The sequence below is a fragment of the Tamandua tetradactyla genome, chromosome 6 (assembly GCF_023851605.1).
Source record: "Tamandua tetradactyla isolate mTamTet1 chromosome 6, mTamTet1.pri, whole genome shotgun sequence".
NCBI lineage: Eukaryota > Metazoa > Chordata > Mammalia > Pilosa > Myrmecophagidae > Tamandua > Tamandua tetradactyla.
The window spans coordinates 152,300,110-152,323,672 of record NC_135332.1 but is presented as its reverse complement, the minus strand read 5'-3'; the positions used below and the strand labels follow the sequence as shown (position 1 = coordinate 152,323,672).

Here is a 23,563-nt window from a genome sequence, read left to right as displayed (position 1 = left end):
AAGTTTGGAAAAAAAACAAAATTCTCAATGAAATAACCTCTTCAATATTTTTTATACCAGGACATTGGGTCACGCTATTTTTTCTGCTAGAAACAGTACCCCCCACTGTTTGATCACTATTTTCAGTTTTCCTTAAAATCTCATCTTTAAAATCACTGCCCCCTAGTGGTTTTTCTGGACAGCTCATGTTAAATTCATCCCTGTGTAAACTATTTTCTTGTAGATGTAACTCATCGCAATTTATGTTATGTATTTGAGAAGTAGGTGTAGTACAGTAGTTAAGTGTACAGACTCTGGAGCCAGGTTGCCTGGGTCCAGATCCCAGCTATGCCAATTATTGATTCTAGGGTGGTGGGCCATTTCTCAATTTCTTTGTGTCTCAGTTTCTGTATGTTTAAGATGGGCCTACTGATATTAATGACTTCATGGTGTGTGCTGGTTTGAAAGGATGTATGCCCCCTAAGAAAAGCCATGTTTCAATGTAAATCCCATTTCATAAAGGTAGAATAATCTCTATTCAGTACTGTATGTTTGAAACTGTAATGAGATCATCTCCCTGGATGGTGTGATTTAGTCAAGAATGGTTGTTAAACTGGATTAGGGGACGACATGTCTCCACCCATTTGGGTGGGTCTTGATTGGTTTATTGGAGTCCTATAAAAGAGGAAATATTTTGGAGAATGAGAGATTCAGAGAGAGCAGAGAATGCTGCAGCACCACGAAGCAGGGAGTCCACCAGCCAGTGACCTTTGGAGATGAAGAAGGAAAACGCTTCCTGGGGAGCTTCATGAAACCGGAAGCCAGGAGAGAAAGCTAGCAGATGACACTGTGTTTGCCATTTGCCCTTCCAGCCAAGAGAGAAGCCCTGACTGTGTTCGCCATGTGCCTTCTCACTTGAGAGAGAAACCCTGAACTTCATTGGCCTTCTTGAACCAAGGTATCTTTCCCTGGATGCCTTTGATTGGTCATTTCTATAGACTTGTTTTAATTGGGACATTTTCTTGGCCTTAGAACTGTAAACTAGCAACTCATTAAATTCTCCTTGTTAAAAGCCGTTCCGTTTCTGGTATACTGCATTCCAGCAGCTGGCAAACTAGAACATGGTGTTTTGAGGACTAAAGGACAGAATGTATTTAAATACCCTGCACATAGTAAACATTAAAAATTTTATGTATATCTATATTTACATTTAATTGCTGATGTTTAGATTTCTCATCAGACTATAAGCTCCATGTAGGTAAGGGACCATGCCTGTTTTTGAGCCTCTACACTCAGAAGATAATAGACCAAAATTAATTGATGAATGAATGAATGATTTGAAAGAATTTAATATATTTGACTACATAAACATTTTTATTATTGTAAATAGGCCCCACGATTAGTGATTTTTATTGTTTAATGTCTTATTTAAATAACCCTCATGAAACTATGAGAGCAAATTTTCTTGGAAATTGTGACTCAGTTAAAAACTGCCAAAATGTGACTGGCTAGGTTTCAGATCCAATTGAAAGTAGCTATTTTGTATTGAATTTTAGTCTAGATGTTCTCTGTATTTTTTAGTTTGAAGGTTTAGGACCAAGAATATTTTACTCATTCAGTTGCTCTTTTATATTATAGTACACATCCTCAAGTTATCCCAGAACATTTGGAATTTTGTTTTTGGCAAAAAAAGTGTTTTGATGAAAATCTTAGTTCATTGAAATGGTGGCTATACGTGGGTTTGATGTTTAAATTTATAATGTTAAATTTGTCATGAAAAGGCATATAAATGTATTTGAGCTCTTCTTACATAGTCACTGTAGTTAACAGTTGTGTCAAATATTTTGTGTTTTAGAAAGAAGCAATTGAAATTTTGCATTTACCCAAGAGAGTAAAAGATGCTTATTTCTAAAGTGAAAAAAAAAGATATATATATATATATATATGTATATATTTAAATTCTCACATAAAAGTAAAGTGAAGGTAGCATTCACTGGGCCTTCTCTCTCTCTCTCTCTCTCTCTCTCTCTCACTCTCTTCAGTCCAAATGGAAACAATGAAGTCCTGGATTATTACGAACCATATGCCAGTTCTTAATGAATGCTTAATTTACATTCTCAGTCTATTGTTCTTCTAAGTAGTGATTTTCACATTGTTAAACTTTATTTTTCCGTATGATATATATCGCTTTAAAAATAAACCACATGAAATTTGAAGTGGTATCACTTTGACAATTTTTATTACATCACAAACTGAATTTTATGCCAAATCTGATCTATACAAGCTGCAGCTACGTTCAGCCAGTATTTGGTCTAGTTTGAATTTAATACCCAACTGGCCTAAGTCTGACAGGCTTAATTTTATTAGTTCAGGAAAGTTTGCTTTTTCTCCATATGTGCCAGGAATGAGTGTGGTTCATTGAGAAGACTGAAGGGAAGATGGCTGAATAAACCTTTATTCAATATTGAAATGAAGGGCCACAATGACAGGAACTGATAGTTAAATGTTACAGATTTTGTCCCGATTAGAGCATTTAATGAAAACATTTTTACAGTCTTTGCTAGTTGTTATTGTTTAAACAGCAGGATATAATTCTAAGAAAGCATGCTGTGTTCATTTGTATTTAATAGTGTAAAAAAAAACATAGATTGGTTAAATGTCTGAATATCTTACATATTGCAATGCTCAAACTACTGGCATAATGACTCAGCTATCAAAATGGTTTTAATTTTATGGATCTTGCCTTCTGATAGGAGCATTTTAACAGTTAGAGATATATCTTTAAAATGTACATCTTGTTTATTTATTTATTACCAGTCTATGAAATACCAGGCATTGTAGAAAGGTACTAAGGTTAAAGCAGTGAACAGAAAGACTACCCTGTCTTCATTGAGTTTACGGTTTAGCAGGGGAGACATATTAAATGAGTAACGTAAGCAGCGTACAAGAGGTGATATAAACTAGAAAATGAGGTGCTAGGGAAACAATTTGAAAACGGCCCTATTCCAAATGATAGGTTGGCCCATGCCTTTCGAAGAGATGTGTAGGTTAAAATTTAATGGGCCAGAATAGCCTGGTGGAGAGTGGAGGGAAAGTGTTGCTGGCAGTGACCACATTTATAAAGACTGGGGAACCAGAGAAACTCAACATGATAATAAGAGCTTGCAGTTTTGGAGTGCTTACTATGTGCTAAGTTCTGTTCTGGGCATTTTACGTGTGTTAATTCATTAATCTCCAAAGCAATACTTTGAAATTGTCATTCTTATTTTCCCCATTGTATAGATGTGACCATAGAAGCACAATAGATCAAGTAGCTTTACTAAGACCACCCAGGCAGTCAGGCTTTAACTACATTGTACTATATTGCTTCTCTGACAAAGTCCAGGGTCCTAAAGGAAGCCAACTGACCATACCCTTCAAACCCAGAGGGTTTTATTTCCCACTTCAAACCCTTAGTAGTGAACATTACAAAATATAATCACCAGCATATTCCCAGCATCTTAAGCTGTAAGAGCCCTTTTATAGCCAATACCTTGATTTTAGCGTTTCGGCTTCCAGAATAAATTCCTATTGTTTTAAGCCACCTATATTGTAGTGATTTGTTAAGGTAGTCCTAGGAAACTAATGCAGATAGTTTTCTGGTAATCTGTTCATATTTATTTTTCTAGTAAATACAATGAAATTAGGAGCATGTTTCTGGATTCTGACCGCCAGGGTTTATATTTAGTCCAGTACTCTGTCTTGGTTGTTAATTTACCTCTCTGACCTTGCACCTAGAAAGAGATAAAAAAGTTATCATTATTTGTACTCAAATTTTTATTGACTAAAGAGGGAATGGATGCACTTTTGAGAGAAAGAAATTAGCTGTACATTTTTTTCTGAATGATGTTAAGTATATCATCACCAGAAGGCAAAGAAATAGAAGCTCTTTAGTTGTCTTTCTTGAAAATTAAGAAAATTTGGAAAGAATGTCTTAGGTTATGGAGGTTAGGTGTTTGAATTACAGAGGCTCCATACTTCATATTAATTTTATATTGACTTTCCCTAGCCTTCTGTTTGAAAGAACCATATTAACATACTGTCTAGGGCAAATAAGCAAACCGTAAGCCCCATTGTGTGCTCAAACATGATTTCCTGAAGATTAAAAAGTATATTCTTAGGGAAAAGCCTAATAACACTATCATATAGGTACCTTCTTGGAGTTATTCCCAAATTTTGTTATCTATGATAATAAACATACCAATTAGAAAGATATATTTGCTATCAGTTTTCTGCATCAGATATTTCTGAATTTGTTATAAAGAATACATTGTGTATTTCATCCATCGTTGTTTTTTTCAAAAGAGAAAAAAATGCATCTTTAAGTCTATGAGGCTTACAATTTCTTTACATTAGAAATGCTACCTTTTTCTTTTCAAAAGCAAAACGTGAATCTAATTATTAAAACATCATGGAGATAGAACACAATGGGCATTTATACCTATTTCTCAGAGGATATCACACATTATTTACCTTTTAAGTATTGGTGTCATGAGCTATATATCACACAAATAAGAATAGTTTCAGGTTGTTTTTGATGAAAAGAAATTTCAAATCACCAAAGGAAATCAGTGAATCCTTGTATCAGTAGTTGAATTTAGATTTCAGAATATTGTTCATTTCTGTATTTGGGTTTGTGTTACAGATCATAAATTATGTTTTCTCTAATCCTTCAAGTGTCAAGCAATTCTGTGAAAGTAAGCCAAATACTTCCCTGCTTTATGTAATGGGATGTGACTTCAGATAAGCAGTGAAGAACATATTTAGAACAGAATGTTTCATTAAAGCAAATGAAACAGGGTAGAATAAGTAATTTCAGAAACTTATGTTCAGAAAGTAGAAAACAGTCAAAGAAGGCATAAAACTTTCTTCATGAATAATAATCATATTGCTCAGTAAAACCCAAGACATGCCCTTTTCCTACCAAAATAAAAGTGCAGTATTAAAAATAGTACAAGAAAAATAAGAAATCACTCACAAACATGAATGAGATCATTTAAATAAAAAAAAATCTCTCAGTTTATATATGGTTCACAGGCAACTTTGTATGACATGTGGATGATAAAATAACTTCAAATGTGATTTTCAGTTATAGCTGTTAAAGGTTTATCCATGCACATGATTTTTTAAATTAAAACTGGTGTTTAATGCTAAAGGTCTTCAGATAATCTGCATGTTGATTTTTATGTGCAAAAGCCTATACTCACATGCCTAATTGTGCTCTCAGATTTGGCATTTTTATGGAGTTGGATTAACATATTTTGGAAGGAAAATAATAACTTCAGACAGTTATCAAAATTCTATTACATGCTTCACTGTGAAAAATTGAGACTAAAAATAATTATGGTTTGATTTTATCTCATTAAAGCAATACACTATTATGAAAGATACAAACAGACCAAGGAAAGCTTTGTGACTTTTCTTTTTTTCCAAGCTAAGAATAGAAAAGAGACAGTCTAGTGGCGGAATAGTCTATGCAATAAAATCTAATTCTTGCCAACATTTTCCAACCAAAGTTCTTTGAGGGGATGACAGAAATCAATGCACCTCATTTATTTAGACTTTCACAAGATTTTGATAAAGTTCCACACCGAAGATTGAAAATTTAGAGCACCACCGATTTATCATTAGATATAAGGAATATTTGCTTTGAATGTAGAATTGACTAAAAGACACAAATAAAAATGAGAGGTAATGGAGAATGTATGCATGTAAGCATGTACCTCAAAAGTCTTTTGTGGATTCATATAATAACTAATATGCAATATTTTGAAAAATAGGTTAGTGAATAAGGGTGTAAACTGGAATTCAAGGCAAATGGAAGTAAGTTTAGGAAATTAAACAACAAAAAATCAGAACAAAAACAAAAACCCAAAATACCTGTGAAAGGGAACATCAGATCAGAAAAAATACCTGTATTTTAATTTGAACCCATCTTCTAAATGTATATAGATTAAAAATTGGTATGATGGAAGTCTCTCCTCACTAATCTTTCACCTGGTCACCAGCTACAGAGTTATTTTCTTCTTTTTTGTCTTAACAACACCTCATAAGCACTTACCCCATTTCACTTTAATTCTCCATTTATATTTCTGTTTCCCACTAAAGAGTGAACTCTTGGAGGAAAGAAGTAGGGTATGATGTATTTTACATCTCCAGCACCCTGAAGAGTATGCAAAACATAAGAGCACAAAAAATGTTCATTCAGTGGATTAAAAGGGAATAATACCCATTCTATAACTTGGTTCACATTGCACAATATAGCCAAGTAATATTTCTTTGTAATGTCAGAAAATTTCTTTTCTTGACAGCTCAACTTATAGAATGAACTGTTTATTTCCATTTACTTAAAAAAAAATTTATTTCAGAGGTAACGTCTACTATTATAAGTTGCAAGAATCTTTGGAGTTCTAGCCTTCGATAAAGTTCCATTTTATAAGTTTTGAAGAAGATGGTATGAGAAAGATCCTCTCCTGCTAATTGTACTCTTGTGGCTGTTCAGAAAAGGAAAGGAAAGGGAATAACCAAATAAATGAAAATCCTTAAAACTGATCGAACAAACGTGTAGTATAGGTGATTCAGAATATGTGAATGAATTTAACTGCCTGAAATTCATTGAGGAATTATCAGGGGTTAGTAAAATGAAGGAATTAGCAAATATTTAGTAAATAAATTTAGCTTTTTCCAAGTGTTCATGTCCAAGGGGGTTGTTTGAAACTCCAAATTTCCCATAGATACATGTTACAAACAGTGCTGGCAAGCACTCCAAATCCTATTTTACCAATAATGTAAGAAGTACGGAACTAGTTGACCATGTCTAATAACATTTTTAAAAATGTTGCAAGTTAAATTTCAACTTGGAAGGCACTGGCCATGATTTAGATTCCCCATAAAGGAACATTTTATGGAATTCCTAAGGTCACATATAAAAAGATGTTCAACATGATTAGCCATTAGGGAAGTGCAAATTAAGACCACAATGTAATAGCAATACACATCTCTTAGAATGGCTAAAATTTAAAAATAGGGATAACAAATGCTGTTGCAATGCAAAGAAACCAGAATCGCTCATGCATTGCTTATGGGAATATAAAATGTAACAGCCACTCTGCAAGAGTAGGGCAGTTTTCAATCTAGATGCAGCCCCTTTTATTAGCCAATAATTATGGGATGGGGGAGCGGAACTCAGTTGAATCATATTGGAAACACACAAAAACTAAATACCAAAAAGATATTTACTATATTATTGCAGCATAAAATTTGTTCTGGTAATTTTTATTCTAATTCAATAGAATTTCAACAACTAATGCAAACAGTCAAACTCCTAGGAAGAATAAGCAGTAGAAACTCTTAAATGAAACCTAAACTGGAGGTAGATGTTGATTGTACAGCCAACTGGGAGAATAGAATATATGAAAGCTGTATTTAGAGCTGTCTCCGTGAGCATTTGTGGGAAATTATTTTGGACAGGGGCAGTTTTGGGGAGCAAAGGAGATATTTATGTAATGTAGTTAATATCTAACCAGTTGAAACTGTTACCCTATATAGCTTAAGACACAGTATTTTACATTTCTTTGCTCAGTGTAACATTTGTAAGGTTCTGACAAGATAAAGCAATCTGGAATTAAACTACTTGCTGAAAACAAATTGTTGTGTATTTATTTTTATGGTGAGAGATAGTGTTCTGGTTGAAACAGAAGGAGCAATATTTAGATGCAGTAGAGTAGAATATTCAGAGAACTGAACTTGTTATTTTGGCATTTCAGTTTTCCTGCATATTGTTGAGCTTGACATAGTTAAATAGTGTGATTCTGAGAATTTTAAAGTGTTCTTACTAAGCTGATTCCATCTGGAAAGGTTTTGATGGTATTTGGCCAGTCATAACTATTTATGTAGTGGTCCATATCCAGATACTGAACAAGTCTTTGGAGTTAAGAATGACTCAACAGAGGCTGTTCCAATAAATTGGGTCTGAGTCGTTTAGCATGGGTTATTTATGCGGAATTTACATAAAATGCCTAACCTTGGACAGGCCGCTTAACATTTCTGTGTCTCAGTTTCCCCATTGGCAAAACGGGGATAACCTCTATGATTGTTGTAAAGTTAAAATGAGGGAAAACCTATAAGCACTTCAAATAGTGTCTAACATGTTAAACATTCTACAAAATTGTTATTATTTTCTTTAAGACAAACTTGCAGTATCTAGTGGTGTAGTGCCTTGCTACTCGGGGAGGGGGAGGGGGAGGTGTCCCGTGGACCAGCGCCATAGACAGCACCTGGGAGCATGTCAGAGCTGAACAATCTCAGGCCCCACCCAGACCTACAGAATCACAGTCTGCATTTTAACGCGATCCCTAGGTATCTGTATGCAAGTTTAAATTGAGGAGCGCTGGCTAGCATGGAGGACTCATATTCAGGTATTGCTTGAATTTCTTTTCCCACCGTGCTGGAGAAATCCTCACAGTCTCCTGGAAGCTGACCTGCACCCTAGCCGCAGCTTAATGGCCCAGTGGACACCTGTCCTGGTCTGGCAAAAAAAAAAAAAAAAAATTCCCTCAAGGATTCAACCTGAGGGAGACTGGGAGTTAGAAACGGAATCACATTAGGAACAGAGCTCTAAAGGGAAGTTCTACAGACCCCTGCAGTGGAAACAAGAGTCGCCTCGATTCCTGCTCTAGTCCTCTGCTGTCCTCTTTTACTTGCTGCTTTATATCCCTGCCCCTAGGCTTTGGTTCTTATTCCCAAATCATCTTAGTGCTCCTGAGCCCTTAGAAAAATTTCCCTACCTCTTCCCCACAAGGGTCTTTGGTGAGTTCAGTGTGTAACTGCTCATCTCACATATGCATCACAAGGAGGGGCCCGGCTCAAGGTTATGGAAGTCGGTTCCAAGGCCCATTAGACAGAGAAATGGCTCACAGCTTCTGTCCTCTTTCACCAGGAATTCCGACTCTACTTGCTGAAAATCTGTTACTCAGATTTTTTCAGAGTTCCTACTTACAGGTCTCTCATCTTCATTGGAGAAAACCTTATAAAAACATTGAATGAATTAAATACTGGAAACTGAGCCAAGAAATAACTGCTGCCAGTTATCTGTTCTGTTCCCATCTCCTAAGGAATATAAATTGAAAAATCTTTAATTTTGCAACAAGCTGAAAAATCTATTTTTCTCAGGATTTTTTTCCCTCTAGCTAGAAAAGTGTAGCTTATCAGATTGAATTTAAAAATACCTCATATTAAAATCAAAATAGCTTACTAAATGAAGTTTCTTTCAGGTGCAGAAACTCCCGAACTATATAGTATCACATGCATTTTAACTAGATCTTTTAGAGACACCATATGCTTTACAACTCAGTGGCCACGCAGGCAGGGGGTGGGAGGAGGGACAGGGGTAGCTTCTGAGTCCAGGGAAAGATGGCCCTAGGAAACACTTGGCACACACAATCTTCAATAGGTTAAGTTCTGCTTGCTTCCTTCAGAGAAGAATCTGTTCATCAGTATCTCCATATTGAGTATCTGTTATGTAATTGGCATTTCATAGGAACTGGAATTTCTATATGTCAGAAACATGGTCTCCAGTAAATTCATGTTCATGTCTCTATTCTTACACATGCTTGTCACAGTCACAATGCATAAATCTTTGTACAAAAATTGAGCTTCACTCTCCAGTATTTCAGCACCATAAATGGTTTGCATAGCCCTGTAGGTCATCAACTTTCTTAATTTACTGAAAGCCTGAGTGCATTTAATAATTGCTGGACATTCAAAGCCAAAGCTAGTCATCATTGGTTATTTTACTTCTCTTTTCCTCCACAGCAAGGGAGAAAGCCAAATTCCCATCACTATCCCATTCCTCCCTTTCCCAAATGAAGAGAGAGAGAGGGAGAAAAAGCCTCTGCCAAAGCAGATTTTGTACAGCTTTCCCTGCTTTGGAGCTGCCAGTTTTCCTAAATACAGACTCAGAACTAATACATCATCCTTGAACTTTATATTTCTGATGTGCCCTGACATTTGAAATAGCCTAGGATCCAGAGGGATAAGGAAGCAGTAGATTCTACTTCTTTAGCAATTTATACTTTATGTTCAATCTCAATTTGCAGTTCAGAGAAGCTTGCTGGCATAAGTCCAATTGAGGCACGAAAGGGAGAAGCCTGTGGTGGTCTTCCACTGACCCCAGTGATTTGGAGAAAAGAAAAGCCCACATGTATTGAAGATAATCATGCAATTAAATACTTTCTGTATTTATCAGGAAAAGGGGAATAGTAACTAATTTCCAGATTTAAAATTGGAGGTAGAAGGAATTAGGCAAAATTTTTAATGATCAAAAAGAGTGGAATTCCTGAGGTATGAGAATACATACAGAGGAGAATATCTATACTTTCCAGTTTTGATTTCCAGCAGAAGCTTTCTGCCATCCGCTCTGCATCTCCCTCATGAGCTTCTTCTTAATTCTTAAGTTGAACTATAATTTTTAGCTGTTTAACAAGGATCAGGGGTCCTGGGTTCTAATCAGTGCACTGAAAACCACTGAGAATAGAATTGCAGCTGTGTCTATGTGTTGTCAAATATCAGTGTGTGTCTTAAGGAAAAAGGAAATAAAACTTCACAAAGAGAAATGGAAACTTTGCTTTTGGAAACTTCTCTCAAGTAGCTAAGCTAGACAGATGTCTGAGTACCAAAGGTCGTACTAAAACTAATCCAGTACCTAGATGCTAAAATGAAGTTTCAAGATACCTTTACGTGTATGTTAAAAATACATCTGGTGATCCAGGAACAGGATTATCTTTCTGTTTTATTAAAAAGAAGCTGCTATCGGTTTGTTAACGCCACTCTGGATTGCTTGGGCCACCCAGAAGTAAGACCCTCCAGTTGCTCCTTGGCTGTGGAGAACTTCTCTGAGATAAGAAGAACAGGCCTGTTTTTATCAATTATCTTTCTTGGAACTGACAACAAAAGAGCACTTACCACATTAAGGTGCTATAATAGCAGATGCTTCGTAATTGTAAATAATTATAGCTCTTTTTTTTTTTTTCCTGTGTTGGAAATATTTCTTGACATAAATATAGTCTGATTGGAGTTGGTTTCTGAATTTTATTCCTGCAGGTAGCATGAAAGAAATTGTCACCTTAAGCATGTCCACGTATCTTCACTTTCAACTTCCACCCATCCAACTCATCACAACCAAAGAGAATCCAAGTTTTAGAATGCATGTATAACCAATCCAAGCCAATGTTAATCTTGTACTGTCATAGCTAGAGATGTTCTTAGCATAAGCTTTGAAGTCAGACTACCTAGTTTAATTCCTTTTTCTGGCATTTGATTAGATCTATAACTTTGGGCCAATTACTTGACTTCTCTTGTCTTGGTTTCTCCATTTGTAAAATGAGAATGATAGTACCCACCTCACAGGGTTATTGTGAGGAATTAATGAGTTAGTACATAGAGAGCACTTAGAACATATTGAAGCTGGTGCATAAGTGAGTGCTAATACTTAGCTCTTGACTTTAGCTAAATGTGTTATTTTACAGTTCAGAAGATTGAAAAATGAAGCCGTTAAGACTGACTGAAGTTGACCTTGGAATTACTTTTCTTTTATATCTTTGTACCTGAACTTGTAGAGGATCTGTATATAGTCTGTAAGTTTTCTCTAGCCATTCTAAGGCCAATTATTTGCCTTTGTTCCCTGGAATAATGCATGAAAACCACATACTCCCATTACAGTTTATATCAATCCTGTGACAGTTTGCAACTTAACTATTACATGCACTCTGAATACACCCTGCAAATTTATCACTTGGGGTTAACTAATTCAACATTTTGTGTCCATTGGATAATTATATCCAAGGAACACTACACAGGGTAGAGTCTAATTTCTCCCCTTTTAATTTGAATATGTTTAATTTTAACTTGTAATATGTCTTCTACCATCCCATTTTGTAGTAGTTTTTAGAGAAGTCTAGTCATGTTAAAATAGTTTGGAAAGACTCTGCGTCACTTGGTTTGTAGCAAATCTCTAGGTTTATAAAGGGCGTGTTTCATGATGGGAGTGATATCGCTAATAATGATATCACTAGTCAAGTAAAGGATTGATTTAGATTCTTGTTTTGTGATTTTCCCTAACTTCTTATCAATTTTGTTTCCCCTCTGAGGAGATTCAAAAACCCTGGAATTCTGGTGCGTATTTTCCTTGCTTCTCTCCCCCTCACCTCTCTGGACCATTGACTGAACTGTGCAAATACTGGCTTCTTAAGGAAAGTACGTACTCCAGTTCAGCACCTGGAGTGAGCAGTAGGCACTTTTAATCAGAGTAAAGTAATTTATGACAGAGAGTGCAGCTCTAAGAACTGTACATAAGCTCCTGAGAACCCTGGCTGTGCTGTCAGACACCTATCTTTAAATTGCCTCCTGCCAAATGATGGCTGTGGCACTGTCACCCTGGGCAGCCCCAGAAGTCTCATTCACACTCTTTCTAATTGGCAGGCTCCCACTGGGCACCTCATGGCCCTTGTAACATTTTTTAGGCAGATAACTTGACACAGTAAATTTGGCTGGGAGCCTGCTACTGTGGGATTTCTTCACATCCGCCCTCATTGGTCACATCAGTTCTTGCCCTTGAAATTCCGACCTAAACATTTTGCAAGCTGCATTCCAGGACTGAAGGATGTAGATGCTTCAGAGTGCTTGCTAAACTGGTCACCTATTCAAAGGAAGAAGTTTAGGTTGCTGGAGAAAGAAGGGATAGAAAGGGGTTTTCCATGGGGAGGGTGAGGAGGGAGGAGACTGTCTCCATATCAGCTTTTCAGGATTTGCGGAAGCCTAGAGAATGTGTGGCGTTTGGTTTCCGACATGACTGGTGTGGCAGGCTCTGGAAACCTGATAACAGCTTTTGTGACCTTTGGGTCTGGAAACAGTTTCACTGATTGAAGTCAAATAAGTTCAGCTAAATTTGAATGTGTTGTAAATATTTATCTGGTAGCCTGACATACAGTTGTTCCTGAAATTATCTTTCAGGAACAAAGATAAAAAATTAAATTAGAAAAATTAAATTCCTAAATTAATTAGGAAGAGTCTTGTCTTTCCTAGCATATAATTTTTGAAATGCTCTTCTGGATGTGCTTAAGATTATAAATATAAGTGAGTTATTGTTTTGTGTTAAGGTTTTATCAGGCTGTGAGCCTATTTAAAAGAATAAAGGGTGTTTTTTGGCAACTTTGTTTTCCTAAATATATTGGAAACTGCAATGAAATTCTGCCTAGAAACTTAGCCTGGGTAAAACATAAACAGTCTGCTCCAGTTAGAGCAATATATTTTCCCTCACATTTTCAGAGATGCTGGTACACAAGACCTTAGCTCCAATAAGCATTTTGCATGTGAAAACTTGTTAGCATGCAGCATTCCTTTCCAGTGAATTATTGAGTTGGGTAGCAGCAAAATGGGCAGAAGACAAGCTAGTCTTCAATGAAATAGCCCTTTGTTGCTTCAGAGGCTACTCTGAGCCAGCCTTACCCTTAAATCCTGCTACATATAAAATAGCAGGAGTACAAAAAGACCTGGCAACTACCTTGATGATCCTCTATCACTTTTACCACTCCTCTCCTATTAACCAGCACAACCTCTCATTCAGCAGGCAGGGGTAATATGGGCGAGAGTCTGCAGCAGGCTAGGATGAAAGAGGGGTGGCAGTGAAAATTAAAGCCCAGGATTAAATCTGAGACCAAAGCTGACAAGATGGAGCCATCGTTGACAGCCCAAGCCCTATCCCCATGGTTGTGGTCACTATGATTATAACAGCCCATTTCATGATTTCATTTTATTCTCACATCTTCAGGCATTTTTACCACTTGGGAACCACTCCTATATCCATTAGAAATTCCCAATTTGATTTAAAAGTACCACTGACGAACTTAACCATGAACTTCAAGAATATAGTCAGCCACATGGGCCATTTAATATACATATAAAATTGCTGCTTTGGTAGAGATCCTACAACTCTACTATTTAAATAGCAAAACCTTCATCATAGTACTGATGACATTTGCAGTGCTTATACTCACTTATTGAAGACATATGATCAAAATCTAAACTGGGCCTGGATGTAACTCATAAACTTATAGAAGAAAGAGGGGGAGAAGATTTCTGATACAACCAATTATGGCAAAATTTCATAATGAAGATGCTAGTGAAATGTGTTTGAACATGGCCCAGCAGTCATATCATCAAATGTCCTTCATAAAGGAGAAGTAACCACAAATTTTGATCTTATTTGAAGTTTTATTTTGTAAGAATGGAGGAACTAGCAATAGACTGTCTAAAATAACATAATTCCATTTTTGGCCTTCTGTCCTGTTTGTTTTCAGATGGATGAAAGTGTTTAGTGTTTAAAACCCAGGATTAATTTACATTACACATATAAGCAGACTTTATATAGCACAGTGTTGGGAGGGCTGATGTGTGGCATTTGTGTTTATACTAGTCCCTTTCATGGCTGCTGTAGATGTTTAAAGCCAGCATGGTGCTATTTACGAATGGATCTAGACTTAGTCTCAGATTTCTTACTCTACACAGCCTTTCACGCAGTCACAATTATGCCCAAATGGGCATACCTAAGTAAAACATATTTTACTATCCTAGGATTAAGTATTCTTTGATTCTGAGGTGGAGGTCATTTTATCTGCTAACTAGTAAATCTTGAGAATAGATCTGTATTTCCTGTTTTTAATCAACTTTATGTTTCAGGACCTCCAACTTTGTCTTTAGAAAATAAGCTGAATACTGAAAAATAGATGAGGAATGTGTAGGTTTTCAATGAAATGGTTCTATATTGCCATGAAACCTGCTTGGGATTAACTCTACTCTAGATTATATCACACTAAGGCCATGCTGACACCAAACCATCGTATTTGTAAGAGAAAATTAAAAATTCTTCATTATCACCATAATTAGAAATACCATGTAATTTAAATATTTATGGATATATTGTTGTAGAATCCATTCAGATTTATTGAATGTTCTAATTATTGCATTAAGTAATTATTTTAATTTATTTACAGAATATGTGAGTATCCATAATTCTGCTGAAGAACTTGGTGTGTTTGTTCTAGTCAGAATAGCATGGGTTATGCTGTGGTAACAACCAACCTCCAAATTTCAGTGGTTTAAAAAATAGTTGCTTCTTTTTCGTGTAAAATCCTGTCAAGATCATGAACATTTTTTGGGGGCAACTGTACTCTTGTGGTGACTCAGAGTCGTTCCTTCTACATCAGCTTAGACTTCTCTGAAAGTCACAGCAAGGGAAGAGAGAGGCAGGGAATAGAGAATTGCAAATCAAATGCTTCCACACTTGACTTGGAGAACACATACATCACTTTTACTTAATCATTGGCCAAAGCAAGTCACAAGCTGGAGTAAGTTCAAGGGAGTGGGCAAGTACAGTCATTCTATTATGTCCCTGATGGAGAGGAGAAAGTGGCTATCAGTGAATGATAGTAGTATCTGCCGCAGTGCCTTAAGCCTTTCCTGCCTGTTCAACTTTTGTCTTAAGAAATGCATCATGTAGGCATCTTAAAGATTTAAACTTAAACGATAAAATAAATAGCAAAATACTTCACTAGTCTGTGTATTAGGTAGCTCATAGACTCCCTGGGAAGTCCAGAAAGTAAGGCTTGGAAGCTCATTGACATTTGAAGACAATGCCCCACCACTGCACGAGTCTGTACAAATGGAGAATTGTACTACTACCCCTACCAGGAGGAGGATCAAACACACAGCTGACACTCTTTGTGCTGAGTTGAGATGACAGCATCTTCACCACTATTGCCTTGCTCAAACAAGTACTTCTGCGACATCATTGCCAGAAAGTGATTCTAAGCAGAAGTGTCATTTGGATGTAACACATTGGTGGAGCCTAGGCCACATGACCCTCCTTATGTGCAAGGCAAAAAGGAAAGTGCGCTCAGGCTTCCTTTTTATGGGAAAGAGGCTGAAAAAAAAATGGTGGTGGTCCACATGGCCACTGTCCATCACAATACCCTCCCCTGGGGATATCACTCTCTTATTTTGTTTAATATTGCCTAATATTTTTACATATATTGGAGAGAGACATGATCTTTTGGCAAAAAATGTATTGCAAACTCATATATTCTTCTTCTCTTTTATGGATAATTGTCTTCCCTTTTCTATTAAACTATTAATACCCCAAAATAGGAACAAAATATCATGTTTTTTCCTCTCTCTCATCTGATACATGACCTAGGATTTTATGTATACTACCTGGTCCAGACACAGAGTAAAAACTCAAAAATGCTTGTTAAATGGATAATTGTAAAGAAATCAGTGAAGATAAATTGAGCAATCTGTGAGTGCCATTGTTCTCATTCTAACAAAAAATAGCTGACATTTATTGGGTGCTTGCTTTATTCCAGCTACTATATATACTAAGTTCTTTACCTGTATTCTTTCATTTAATTCAGACAACCCTATGAAGTATACTCTCCCATTACTGTTTAAGTTTTATCTGTGAGGAAATTGAAGCTTAGTGAGTTTAAGCACATTTAAATAGCAGCTAAGTCAGGATTTAACCTAAGCAGACTGAATTCCACAATTTAACCACCACTTTATACTGCTTCTTTGTTTACTTTAATGATAACTTGGAAATATTGTCTAAAAAGAAAAGTTGGTAGAACTAGAGTCATTTGTCTTAGAAAAGAAAAATTGATAACTATGCTAATGGAAGTATCTCCATTATATTAATTAATTTTGTCTATCTCTTCCAAGCCAAGATAAAATGCCTGTGACACACTGCAGAGGGGTAGAGTGGAGATTTCTAATTTTAGTATCTTTTCACATTTCAAAATCAAATTTCCCATAAAATACTAGAATATGACCATATTAAAAACCTGTTTTGGGTTCGATTCCTGGAGCCTGCCCATGCCAAAAAAAAAAACAAAAACCTGCTTTTACTAGTATCATTGAACATAAACTCAGTAAGGAAGGAAACATTGATTTTATTCATATCTGTTAGAAACAGACATTAGCATGTTGTCTTTCATTAAACTATTAGAAACATGAAACAATTCATTATCATATCAAGGATTCTGACTTAAGCAAGAATGAAAGAAAGAGCTAGATTTTTTTTAAATCATAAAACAAATTACTAATTAAAAATTCTATATTAAAAAATCAAATGCCAGAAATTTTAAGCTTATCGTCAGTAGGCATTAGGTGTATATGCTTAATGCTGATCCCTGTGTAGCCATGATGTTATTTGTAGTAGGTGAAGAAGTAGCCTAGATTGTGCCTTATTATGTTTACCTCTTTTGGAAGAGAAATATCAAGAAGATGATATTTAAGCCAATAGTTAGCATTCAATATGATGGGTGTTATTTAATTTACTCTGAGGCTCTAACGGGTTGTATCATTTTGTTTTAATGGCAATCTCAGTGACCTCTTGCAAAAGTAGGAGCTTCAAGGATTTTCACTGAGTTAATCACAATGGTAAATTAATCACCTGGCATTTATCACCAAGGTATACAGAAAAAAATGCACATATACACACATAAATTTGTGATAATGTTATAGTATTATCTAGTAAGGGAATTCCATATTCAACAGAGTGTTATCTGTCTATAATACACTTCTTTGGATTAGGAGCTATTTGATAAGACATTTTGGTTATCTCTGATGTGAAATAAACCACTCACTGTTGGAAGTTAAATCAAACCTCTAAAAGCTATAACGAATGGTCATAAATGGTGATTGATAAATTACAGTGAGCTATAATATTTCTGCAGGGAACTGGAAGATGAGCTGAAGCATTCCTTGGTTGTCAGGCCCTCAGAGTTCAAACACTGATGTGAATGCTGTTGAACTATGAATGCCTGGGCACATCACTTAACCTTTCTGTGTTTCCATTTTCTTATCTATGCAATGAGGCTAATAATACTGATTGACCTCATAATGTTTAATTAGGCCATTGGGAAGCTCTTTGAAAACGCTAAGTATCATTTGTTGGCACTTAACTTCATGAAAGGCTCATGTTTTTAACACACTGTGGCTTGAGGATGTGTTGGTACACCTCCTGCCAACTTCTTATTTCTCCACCATATCTTTTCTGAGCCCCCTTTGAAGTTGATGGAATTAGGGTGATTGAAGGCACTTGTGGGAGGCTGCAGGCATGAGAGTGTGTTCTCTGGCATGTTTACAGTAAAACTCTCTCTATGAGGAAAAGTGCCATGCTTTTCAAAGGAAAGTGGCCTGATGACTACTTAGTGGTTTATGGGTGGGTACATTCATGACTGCTCATTGAGTATAAGCCCCAGAGGAGGAGATTTTTGTCAAAGATCCAGAAAAAGCTTAAATTGTTTGCCAAATTTAATACACCCACTTTTAGGGAACATATAGAATGAATTAAGCTCCTCTAGGGGAGGATTAGGCCTTTTACTTTCTGTACAGGGCACACAGTTGCTGCCTAATACATGCTTGCTGGATAAATGCATGAGAAATCAGCCAAAATGACTATACCGGTAGCATACTATAGGTTAATTATCATAATATGAACCAGAACACTTGCAGTATAATTGACGGAAATGTGTTATATCATGTACTTCTACTCAAAGGTAAAAAATAAAAGTAAAAATAAAGCAGGAAGTCCCATCAGATTCTCAAAATTGCATGCATTTGGAAACATTATCATATTCCCATGAAACCATTAACTGGACTATTTCATGAACTATCTAGTTGGTCTCCTTATTTTCAGTACCCCCACCCCCTCATCTTATAACCCACAGCTGGACTAGTTTTTCTTAAACGTTGCTTTCATTATACCACTCATTTCAAAAGCTGTCAGTGGTTTCCTATTTCTTATTGCTTAATACCTATCCCCACAAGTGGGATTTTAAAACCATCCATATAATAGAACTCTGTCATGGCTTCGTAACTTTATTTCTCTAAAGATAACTTGAATTTTAGTCACCTGGGTAAGTCAAAATAATTATTTTTATTGTGATCACAATTTCTCTTTTCTCCATGTCATCATCCCTATTATGGAACGCTGTGTGATTTTCCACATTTCAAAGAGGTTAACAATGAGCCAGGGACAGAATACTTCCTTTACTAACCACAGGACCTGGGCATGTCCTGTCTCTTCTCCAAAATAAGAAAAATTATCCCTGCTTTTCCTACTTCAAAGGGCTACAGACTTCAGGCCAATCAAATAAAATGATGTACATGAAAGCATTTTGAAAACTAGGAGTGTCAGCTTCTGACTTTCTAGATTTGTTCAGCTATCGGTAACAAAGAACTTCATCTGTATGCTTAGCTCCACTCTAATTTGAAATCCAAATTTGGCTATATTTTATGTCTTTACCAGCAGATAGCATCTGGCGTTAGCCTTGCTGTCTGATGCTCTGTATCTAATGGGCTTGGGGTAGGCTTCTTGGGCACCTGCATCTCCTCCTGAGAGTTCCCTGTGATGATGGCTCAAATTGTATTGCTTGGCTTCAAACTTCGTTCCTGTTTTGTACTCAAGGTCATTGCTAGAACTCAAGCCCTACCCCAAACATTAGTTTCATAACGTGTTCCTATGCAAAGATAAGGGATTCTTCTTCTTTTCTTAGGGTGTTCCCTGGCACTCTGCTTGGTGCTTGCCAGTCCCTTCTGCCAAGGGGCTGGGCCTTGTCATGGACCCTCCTCGAGTGGTGTTGCTCTACTTTAACCTACAGCATCCATCCCCAAGGTCCTGACGGCCCTGATGTGCTTCTGTCTTTTAATGACACTTACCACCTACAAGAGCAGATGTCCTGTGTCTGAGTACCAGCCTGAATCAAACCCAGGTTTGCCAAGCATTTTAGATACCCCTCCGGGACCAGCCCCACAGCTCACTTAGGTGCTTTTGAACCAGATCTGCACTTTTCACTTATGGCTCTTGCTCTAATAGTGTGTTTCCTTACAACATACTTCAAGACTGAGCTCATATATGTTCCTATGCAAAAATAGGGATTCTTCCTATTTTATTATGGGAAATCAAAGCCAAGCTCAGATCCTGTTTTCTCTAAGAATCTTTCACTGATTACCATCTCATAAATATTTTCTTTCTTGGAGCTCTTAATTATTTTCAGTTTGTATTACCAAATTTAACCCTTAATTCTGCAGTTGATATTTTACATTCTTTTCATGAATTAATTTTATTTTGACCACTAGATTATAAAGTCTACATTTTTATTGAGTAAATACTTTGAACATAACAGAATATAAAACCTTATATTTACAGAGTCTTTTATAATGTTTAAAAACACAAATTTTAGCTTTCAGAGGCACAAGTACCTTTTGTCATACCTCTTTTAGGATGTTTTGATATTTGATTTGTTTTGATTTTATAATTTTCTCAGTGTTTTTTCATTTTTTACTTATGCTAAGTAAAGCCTTCATTTCCATAAACTCAGTGGAATACTTAAATGCATTTTTCTAGTTTTTTTCCTTGTTATTTTACGTTCATTCTTTAATTCACACAGTATGCTATTAAATTAGTAAATGCAGATACACTGAAGATACATGAAAGATTGGAAGGAAACATCAAAATTTTAATATGATTATATGATTATGTCTGTGGAGTCATTATTTTGTCTTTTTCCTACATTTTTCCATATAATTTATTTCTTCTATATGCAGTTCCTCTTTCATAATTAAAAAAACTTTGATGAAGAAGTAACTAAGAAAAGAAATTTTGAAGTCTGCCTATTTTTGTGCTTTTTGTACTGTTATATTTAAAAATACTTTTCCTGAGCTTCTAGTTCACTGATCCCTCTATATCTATTGTTTTTTTCTTATATCTACTAATTTTCCTTAAAGTATACCAAGATAAATATGATGATTAAATAAATGTATATGCAGACTGGAAAAATAAAGGCATTAAAACTTTTTAATACTCTTAGCATTATCGTATTTCTGTTTTAGTCATGATGGATTATGATATGGTAAAAGAAAAAAAGTTACCCCTCAAATGCTCTGGTGTAAAAAAATAAACGTTATTTCTGGCCCAAATTACATGTCTGTTGTGAGTAAAGGGGAGTTCCTCAGGGGCCTGGGCTGACAGAAAGTCCATCATCTCAACCATTGTGGGTCAATCTGTGGAAAAAGACCAGGAAAGTCTCTCCCCAGAAGTTAAATACTTAACCCGGAAGTGACACAGGTCTCTTTCTCTCATAGCTCATCGGCCACCACTAGTCATATGGCCCCAAACAAGTGGAAGAGGAAAGTACAATCTTAAAAGGAGCCAGAAGATAGAAATTTAGAAATGTCTAGGTAAGAGCACTAGTAATTATTTGCCTAAAATCATTTTAAGATTTAGCTAAGAATAATTCTAGTGTAATTTTTCAAGAATTATGAATTAGATCTTGGCTTAAAGAAAATAATAAGTAAGTTTTCATCAGAATGCTTGCATTTTTCTTTTATGTTACTAAAGAATGGGGTGACCGTGAATGCCTTTAAATTAAAAATGTACTAAAATGAAACTAGAGATCTAATCAGTTATAGAAATAATAATTTCTATGTCCAGATTGTTGTATATTCTGTTTACTTAAAATGACAGGGTCATTAGGGCTATCATTTTGATTTTTTTTATTAGCTGATGTAAATAAACAGGAGAAAAATGAATTTTATTCATTGTTTTTTGTGCAAGTAATTTGGCAAACAAAACAAGGATATAGAACTTTCAAATGTCTGGACAAAAATTGTGGTAGAATATCCTTATATTTCTCATAGAAGTACCCAATAATTTAAAGAATTGCATGAAGAGACAAAGTAAGAAGAAAATTAAATTGTTGGATGTATTAAATAAAATATTATTTAAAATCAACAACATTTGCTTCCGGGTGCCTTAGCCCATGCAAAAAATAAATAATAAAATAAAATAAACAACAAATATATGGTAAGGATAAAGGATAGGGTTGGTTTCGGGGTAACTTCAAATATATGTGACTTTAAGAGTTGACTTTTTTTTGCATGGGCAGGCACCCGGAATCAAATCTGGGTCTCTGGCATGGCAAGCAAGAACTCTGCCTGCTGAGCCACCATACCCCGCCCAAGGGTTGACTTTTAAAGGCTAGATCTTCTTAATTGAGTCTTGACATTTTCCCACAACATAAAGGGAACTTCCTTTATATTAAAAAAAAAAAAAAAATTAGGGGAAAGAACCCAAAAACTTCTTTCCAACTGTTTTCTGTCGAAGTATTTTCAATAACCTTGTCAAAATAAAATAAATTTTGCTCCAGTAGACTTAGCAAAAAATAGTAAATGACTGTATCATTTTTGTTTTTTCCTACTTAATAGATGTCTTCATCCAATCTCCAGTCTCCGAGAGTATTTTTCTAGGGAGGCAAATCAAATGAAATCATTTATAAGATTTAAAATTCCCCAAATACTATCATTAAACCACTAATGTATGTCTGTAGGGGAAACATTTTCCTGAGACCTGTTGCTGTTCAGAAACCATTTGCTCTGTGATATTGTAATTTCTATTTTCAGCAGAACACCTCTTGTATATTACATACACTTCCCTGTTTGCTTGGAGGTGCTCCATAATTCTCTATGTCAAGTATAGTCAATGCCAAGCCTATGTGAAGTATTCATTCCTTTTGCTTTAACAATAGCAAAGAAATATAGGTATCAGTTTGCACAGTTATATTAGCATGAATCATTCAGAATGGGACCATACTTGAACCCCCCATGAAAAAAATAGCAGTTCATTGAGAAATGCCTGTATTCAAATCTAAGTACTTGCTAGTTGACAGATTAAATCTCTAAACAACAGAAGAGATGTTTTGTATCACAAATTATTTTTGTGAGCTAGATAAGAGAACATTTCAGATACAAAGGGAGAGACCATGCAACCATTTGAAAGGCAAGGCTTTTTTAATTTTTACTTTTTTTTATTATTATGAGATTGGAAGATTGATGGGGTGTCCAGGAGTTGCAGGAGATGGTTCCAGATGTCAGGAGCTGCAACAAAGCTGACTATGTATGACAAGCAGAATGATAGGATTATATGATGACATTAGGGTTCAGACCTTGAATAATCTGAGATAGGGGAACATTACAATGGCTTTGATGTAGCAGATAAATGATGCCATCATGTAGAGAATATTGAAAAGCGAGATTATTTTTAAATATATTTTAGAATTATTGGGAAACCAGTTCTTTATAGATCAGAGGGAGTGATAGTCATTTTTCATAGGGATTCAGAGACCTCAAGTACCTGAAATTCAGGAGACTCTGAAGAGGATCATTTGAGTAATAAAAAAAGTCCCTTAAAAAGTTGAGCAGAGAGAAATTAAAAAAAAAAAAAGAAAAAAGAAAAGAAGAAAAGTACAGCAGAGGTAAGGATGGTGATAAAAGGTAAAAGGTTTTGATGCAGGAAGAAAATGGTAAGGAATGCTTCAAGACAATCATGTAATTATTTTATAGCAGAACCACCAGGTACAGAGTAAGGGAGACAAAAGAAAATTACATTGCTGCCTAGCAGAATAAAGAGGCAAGACCAAAAGATGAAGAAAAT

The 23,563-nt window shown here is 35.7% G+C and overlaps 1 long non-coding RNA gene across 7 annotated transcripts in view; it reads left to right on the top strand.

Moving 5' to 3' along the window:
• Positions 1-23,563, top strand: part of LOC143688954 (uncharacterized) — a 214,577-nt gene that overhangs the window by 73,447 nt on the left and 117,567 nt on the right. For all 7 annotated transcript variants that reach the window (XR_013178414.1, XR_013178415.1, XR_013178412.1 and 4 more), the window contains one exon: positions 21,217-21,312. This is a non-coding gene — a long non-coding RNA (uncharacterized LOC143688954). The remainder of the gene's footprint in view (positions 1-21,216; positions 21,313-23,563) is intronic.